The following is a 6,910-nucleotide window of genomic DNA, read 5'->3' as shown; positions in this document are numbered from 1 at the left end:
TTAACAGATACATGCACGGATGATGGATACATTGGTGAATTATTGGGGGGATGATTGTTTGAATGATTTATGGGCTGAATGCCCTTATGTCAGCCGAAAATTCATCCCCAAATTTTACGCTCACCACTTTGAAATGTCACCAGCCGCCACTGCACAATTGCCAGAATGATCGTAGTTCAAAGGAACAATGAGAAAATACATTAAAGTGAGGGGCTAATGGGGTCCTGAGATTCCAGTGACAACGTTGTCGATTATCCTGTGCAATTTAGACACATTTATGAGGGCGCTAGGAGAATGATGGATGAAAAAGAGGGTCTTAATTTCTTTTCTGAAGTGTCAAGTGTAAGGAGTCAGTCTCTGGCAGACTGGGATCATCGTTCAGCACACTGGGGTGAAGGAAGCCAATAATTGTTCTAGGGTTCCTCTTTTCAGACTTCGATTTCTCCATTAAATACATGTTCAAATGCTGGCTGCTGCGCGTGAAGTCGCAGAAGTACTGTTTTCAGTAAAGGGGAGTTCTGCCCAATCTTTGAGAGCCAAACCTAGGGCATTTATATTTCTGTATAGTTCTTACCTGTGCATTCCTAGTGTCTTTTAACCATCTGTTTATCTTTGCTATTATTACCTGGGCCAAAGTGTGTTTAATTTTTCATGGCAATACAAGCCATAAGTGGTCCAATCCCACAGACTGAGCTCTCGCTCTGTAACTCCCTTCCTTTTGTACCCTGTACTTTGTTCCTACATTATCAATAAAAGGCCAGCAAACCCTATGGTTTGTATGTGATCAATAAACTGTCAAATCAAGTTAAATGTATACATTTATATGAACATTACTGTGAATCATGCCACAATTCTTTGTCCAGGAAAAACAACTAGAACTGTGGGCATTATTTATGTTTGAAATGTAATGGAAAATCCTCTGATTACTTACTCTGCAGGAGAACACTCCTGTTCAGTTTTGTTCACCTTGCCATCACTATGGGAGAGGAAATTCGTCTGGTAGATTCCTTCACGATGTTTTTACAAAAATGTAAGTGGTTTGAGTACTGATCACGTGGTTGCTAGAGCAATGGGTTCGCAGCGCAGCGGAGTGGCGAGAGCCAAGAGCCACAAGAGAACATCGTCGAAAACACCGGTCTTGAGATGAGCTATAGACGTGAGAAAGAGAGGGGGTTAGGGCGCGGTGTCCTGATGCCTGGGAGAGTGTGTACGGACAGCAGACAAAACCTGCGGAGCCATTATGGCATTATGGTAAAATGCTAACCGCCAACCGTCAGCCGCCCCTCCCCCTCCTCGCTGGCTCTATCTATCAGCTCTACCTCAGCTCTATCACGGCTCAATCCCCCGCAAACCTCCTGCCACCACCTGCCAAAATACCACCTCACCCTGCTACATTTCGAGAGGTAAAATTTGGAGAGGTAAAAGGTTAAGGGCCCGATGTAGGTCGGTCGGTAACGGCCGAAAATCGGTATTTTCGGCCGTTACCGATCGGTAAATAGGCGAATGGTATGTAGGGGGCATTATTTTACCGAATCGGTAAAATTACCGATTCAGTAATTTTACCGATTCGGTAAAATAATTAATCGGTAAATTTACCGATTCGGAGCCACCCATATGTAGGTGGGACTCTTCAGAGTCCCAGGAGCCTTAACGAATCGGTATTTTACCATCAAATCCAATTTGATGGTAAAATACCGATACCGGTGTGCATGCACATGTGTGCATGCACACCTATGCCATGTGACAGGCAGACCTGCCCTTAGGGCAGGTATTCCTGCCACATGGCACCCGTGCCTGTTTTGGGGGTGCCAGAGGGTGTCAAAGTGACACCCCCTGCACCCTTGTGTGAATCGGTATTTACCGATTCGGTAAATACCGAATCGGTAATGCCCATGCATTCCTATGGGCTTCAAAGCCCATAGGAATGAATAGGCATTACCGATTCGGTATTTACCGAATTGGTAAATACCGAATTTATCCGATTCGGTATTCCAGCACATCTGGAATACCTACATGTCGGACCCATAGATTTACCGATTTTAAATTACCGAATCGGTAAAATTCGGTAATTTAAAATCGGTAAATCTTTCCTACCTACATCTAGCCCTTAGACTTTGGACTTTGGACCTTCGGGAAAGACTTCTGCTGAGAAAGAACCTAGAAAAAAACTTTGTCGGGGCACAGGGGGTTGTTGCAACTGGTGACTGGTACTTGTTGGTGATCATGGGAGGCAAGCGCAGCTGCCCTTTAGCAGGTGGCTGCAGCAAGTGTGTGCCCCTGGTGTATTGCACAGGCGGCCTGAATAGTTCAGGTGCAGCCAGCAAACTCAGCTTTGAGAGGCCCGCCTGCCCCCACCCTTGCTCCAGCTCACCACCGACCTTGCTCCAGCTGACCACCGCTTCACCGCCTCATAGTTTACATCCCTATACCACCTTGGTTGAAGTCCCAAAGCAGGTTGGACAATGACTCCAACGACCCCAACCCGACTATAACTCGCTACAGATTCACTTCAGGTTAAATTTGCTGTGTTTAGCTGACATACCATTATTATCAGCAACCCCACCTATAAAAAGAAAAAATGGGAAGCCAGGGTGCGGCATTGGAGATATTAAGACCGTTCCTCAGCTGCTCCTTGCAGTCCCAGTCACCCAGCCAACCCACCATCCATCATCCATCACCCATCAGTTCCCCAGTGGGCCATTCAACCGGCAAAACAATCACCAAAGCAATCACCCTTCCCACAAACGAATAAGCCCCAAAGACAGCCAACCACTAGGAAGACGTAGGGCCATTTTCGTAGCACAGAAAATCCCTTATAATGAGATTGGGCTAGTAAGGAAAATTCCAACAAAACCTACCGAAAAAAGCGCAGATGAAGGCAGCATCCTCAATGGCCCTCATGCAAATTCAGTCACCCGCAAACTTAAATCAAAAATCCGTTTTTGACTCAGGACATGATCATCTGATTACTGACATGCCAGAATCAGGCCAGACAGAGCCCACAAACTGGACGATAAAAAAGGTCTCATTAAGGGATTACTTCAGGAATTCAGCACCAGCAATAGCCTTGAGGAAAAAATCCAGTCCCTCCGATAAGTTTCAAGCTCCCCTTCCTATGAACATAGAAGCTGCTTCACACCAAATTCTGGTTCAGCCCACGATTCATGCAGCAGCTGGGGGGCTTGGGAGCTCGACATCAACAAGCCCACCAGCAATAACGGTATTTTCCAACTGACGCTTTAGAAACGCCACAGATGACAGTCGATTACATCAGGCCTCTGTTACACAGTCAGCTCAAACCGATCGAGCTCCTCTTCAAGTTATCATCCCCAAAGATGCACCTCCACCAACTTTTCGGCCTGCTCCGAACTCGAGTCAGTTCTCCCCAATAGCACTAAAACTCCCAACATTAACCATACCGGATTATCAAACAAGGAATACTAGAGTCTTGTCACCACAGGTCATGACCCACCCACATGCTCACTTTAGTAATCCCAACCAGTCACACCCAGAAAGTTCTCAAAATAACGCTGACCAAGGAGATCAAACGGTCAACCAAGAGTGGCCCAACGAGATTGTAATCCTTACTCCTATTATTCTTTACTAATGAACCTAACAAGTCCACTGTGCATGAAAAGCCCCCATCAATCGACCTTAATGACCTATGGTCTCAATTATTGTAAACCCTTCAAATCTCGGCCACAGCACTGACCTACTAGTCAGATAAGATGGACCTGCAGGTGCACCTTTTAAACACACTAGTGGTGTACACCGCCGGGATTGATAAAAAACGAGGCGCTTAACTCACTCATTATAAAAGCCCATTCCCAAGCCCAACTTGTCCAATCAGTATGCTGCTGCTCCCCCATAATTGACTCTCTATCGTCCTTACCTCAATTTCTTTCCTCAGTATTAACGGTAATCAAGAAGCGACCAGAGCCAGGGCTTCATGACTCCCCGCTCCAGGCTTCAAGTTTGGTCCAGGACCCTGCTCCTCCGGAAGCGCAATCTCAAACCCTCTCCATGCACCTGTGGAGCCAGCTGATGGCAATGTAATTCCCACAGAATCAACTAACCCTCATAATTCATACCGGCTGTCAAAATGTGAAAAAAAGACAGCGGGAGAGCCGGAATAAACAAACAATGGAAATCAAAAGTTCAAGAGTTAGTTGCCTCCCAAAGACCAACTCAGAGTCACTACAGGAAGAGCAAAGTATGCCAGCTATGACAGGAGCAAATCCGAGCCCGCAGCCAATGGCGCCTGAATAGGTTACCCAGAAAGATATCTCACGACAGAACAGTCAATTGGTAGGGCCAGTTCAAGACATACGGCCCCCTCCGCAGTTACTTATTCAAGTAAAACCTGGCTTTAATCAACCCTCAACAGTGGCGCCAGCACCCAATATAGGGCAACAAGGATCCGTACATCATCAGATGCCACTCGTGGACACCAGAGCCAGCATTCCATCTATAGTGGAGGACAACAACATGGGCCAACAGTGCACAGCCAAAGAGCAAGCTCACTTAAATTCCTTAAATTCATCAAACTGTCAGCAGCTGGTGGCCACAAGTAAAAGACCCCCTGTTTTACTTCCACTCACCCACTACCGAGAACTGTCCCCTCAACCGCCTGCCATAGCCACAATTAAGCTGCCAATTGAAAAAAACTCAAAACAAACAAAGCCGGCAACGATTGATGAGGTGTATACGCAAGCAATCAACAGCCCAGACACTAAACTGTTGCTAACCCCAGAATACGTCTCAAGAGGCCCTCATGATATCCTCAATCAAGGGAATATTCTCAGACTCTTCAAATCATCGCCGGACTTAAGTACCCTGCAATCAAAAGAAATAGTTGCAATTGAATCTACACCAACTGCAGGATTCAACACTGGTGAAGCAACCCAATTCACATTAGAATCTCCAGGAATTCGAGAATTGGTTCAGTCAAAAACCGAACAATTTTAAAAACTGGGTATAAAAATTACAATGCCCAGTGTCCCCCGATATCCATCAATATTAGAAAACAACCAGGCTCATTCCCTTTGCACAATTTCAGCCCCTTTTTCAGTTCTAAAGTCAGCAAGAAGCCATTTGCCAACAGCAACTCCTGAGCACATATTTAACCAGCAAATCCCTGAGAGGGTGGATTGGTCATGGTTGCCAGGGGCTTTATCAAGAACACGGAATGATTGAAACATCGCTCACCATGGCCTAACAATAAGCTCCTGGAACATTAACGGATTTGGGCTGAAAAATCAATCTGCCACTACCATTGGTTTCCTAAAGGAATATGACATAATTTGCCTACAGGAAACCTGGGCAGTAGAGAGCCCCCCCCCATAGAAGGCTACCTGGAATTGACGCTAGTCACCTCAAGACAGTCGAAGTTTGGTAGGCCACGTGGCGGCCTCTCGATTTATGTACCAAATAAATTATCCCAACGCATCACACAGATAAAATTCGAAGAAAACTGTCTCTCCTGCATAGTGTTAGCAAGTTCACACACTGATAGGCAGTTGCTTCTCCTTTATGTTTACATCTCTCCATCTACCGTCGAGAAAACCCCCAAAATAGGCAAATTAACCAACATCGTCTTCAATCTACTAAGTGAGCACGGCAGCATACCAACTATAATATTAGGAGACTTCAACACCAATCTCCATTGCAACTCTTTGGAGGACATAGGGATCGATCCCCCAATGGTTCCCCCACATTTTGCTTCAAAGCCGACTCTTACTGGAAATAGACTATCGAACCTGGGGGAGTATGCGGTTATTCAGCTTCGCAGTGTAGGATTCACCGTGCTGAATAGGCGTCTTCATACGGACATTCCCCCTGCATGAAGCCATTCAGACGGTCGAACACACTCCTTCTTGGACTTCACCTTAGGGAGCAGAGAGATACTTCCTCAGATCGAGTGCAACTACTTCGCATCACAAGGCGAGAGCGACCATCGGCCACAAATCATAACACTACCATCAAATATCTCATGTCATCAGGAACTAGCTCATACCCATTCAGATTATCAAATAAAAAAATCAAAAGCGAATAGAATGGCCGGATGCTACGGCTCTCCCTATTATGAAAAAATGTAGAGCTCTGCTACACTTATCACTGGAGGCAGACACTTCGGTTATTAGCAGATGGGCTATCTTCATAGATCAACTATTTGAAGACTCGCCACCAAAGCGGAGCTTAAGGCAACAAGCATTCCAATTTCGCATCTCTCTAGCGACAAAGAAATAAAAAGCACAACTAAATTGAACACTACACCTATCTAGCCAACAAAACCAAGTTTTATACCTACAAGCAAGCCCAGGTAGCCTTCAAGATCGCAATACGCATGGGAAAACAAGCAGCTTTGGATCATTTTTGACTGAAGCTTATCCACGAAAGCAAAAATCCCAATTTAAAGCAATTCTGGTCTCTTGTAAACCGGAGTCTACGAGGTAGAAGTGGTGACGGTAATGCAAACATCAGCGCAGACGAATGGAGCCAATTCTTATCATCGCATTTTAAAGACCATAACACAAAGGATGATCATTCCGAAGCCCACAGTTCAGCCAACACGGTGGTTCTAAGTTTAGAACCCAGGAGATCAAGACGATCAGACCACAGTTACTCATCCACTAATGTGACAGGAGTGCCAATAACCGAGGGCCCGGTGAAAAATGATGACTTACCTTTGGAGACCATAGTGTCATCGGATGAGCTAAAAAACAGGATCTCATGTTCCAGAAGGAAAGCCATGGCCGAAGGAACTCCAGGGCCAAAAGGTCTTCCCCAGGCCAGGTTCAAATTTGACATAGACCTATGGTTAGCTTACCTGACCCCCCTGTTTCTCCAATGCAGGCTAAACAACACCATCCCAGAGTCCTGGCGAGGCGCTATCATTCACCCAATTCAT

The sequence above is a fragment of the Lissotriton vulgaris genome, chromosome 4_1, assembly GCF_964263255.1.
Source record: "Lissotriton vulgaris chromosome 4_1, aLisVul1.2, whole genome shotgun sequence".
NCBI lineage: Eukaryota > Metazoa > Chordata > Amphibia > Caudata > Salamandridae > Lissotriton > Lissotriton vulgaris.
This window is presented reverse-complemented; position numbering follows the sequence as displayed.